We start from the raw sequence: 1,214 nt of genomic DNA, 5'->3' as shown, positions 1-1,214 counted from the left end.
TTGTAGTAGCATTTTTAGTACACTTTGAAGTATAGTCTCAGTAAACTACTAGTTTAGTAGTTTTATACTGCAAGTATATTCGTAAGTTTTCTTTAAGTGAACTTTACATCATACTTTAAGTATACTACTATGTCCCTATTTAGGTATTAATTTGTATATATTTTGTTACATGAATATCTGAACATACAAAACACCAAATGAACAGGGTATCTGCTTGTAAACAAAAACATTTTATTCTAGCTTCATGCATTCTTTTTTTAAACACTTGAATGTGGATACGTTTCATAAATAAAAAATAAAGAAATAAACAACATTTTGAACAAAAAGCTGAAAAAAGACTATGAATTGGATTCAGAATGATAATCAAAACGTAGATAGAGTCGATCAAGACCCCAAAGCTTGACAGTCATTATTACCTCTTCATTGGTCGACATTTTATTCCATGTTACACAGTTTTGATGCTGTTTTATGTCTGATGATTGTGTTAGATTACATGTGGAAGCATCTGTTGTTTCGGTTTCTTCTTCACTTGTGTTTTTTGGAAATTCTGTACAGAAGATGTGTACTAGTGCCCCCTACAGTATAACAATGAAAACACGGATTCTAGGAGCACAATTATAGCTAAAATATATTTAGTATAAGTCAAGTATACTTAAATGTCATTTTAAGTATATTTCTGAGAAGTACATAAAGCCCATTTCTGAGAAGTACATAAAAAGTAGACTAAAAGTATACTTTCCTATTTTTAGTTTAAAATAAGTATACTAATAGCACACTTGAATAAACTTCTTTTTCGTAAGGGTATGCACGTGCATATGGGCCCGGGGCCCGGGCTGAGTGTGAGGGTTTGAGGTTGGTAGCTACGGAGTTGAAAAGACTGTATCACATCTGTATCATATCTAGCTTCAGCAACACCTGCACATTTTAATTCATTTCTTTCATTTTAATTCTTTTTTATTGAAAGAGAAAGACTATCGAAAGTTGCCATTCTTTCTCATGACAATACACAAAGTCTTAAATTAAACACCAAAGACATGGTGGATGAACTTGTCAAAAAAAAGGCCCAGAGAATTAAATTAATTACAACTAGTGAGTTTTCTTTCTTTCTGTCTTTTTGCATTTTGGGCTGCTGTGCCAAGAGTGTGTTTGCATTATATGGCAGTGTTTAGTGCCATAATATTTTCAGAATAAAGTCAAAATTGTGAGATTAAATT

Source organism: Sinocyclocheilus anshuiensis, unplaced genomic scaffold (assembly GCF_001515605.1).
Source record: "Sinocyclocheilus anshuiensis isolate Anshui unplaced genomic scaffold, SAMN03320099.WGS_v1.1 scaffold718, whole genome shotgun sequence".
NCBI lineage: Eukaryota > Metazoa > Chordata > Actinopteri > Cypriniformes > Cyprinidae > Sinocyclocheilus > Sinocyclocheilus anshuiensis.
Note: the sequence above shows the minus strand (reverse complement) of the source record.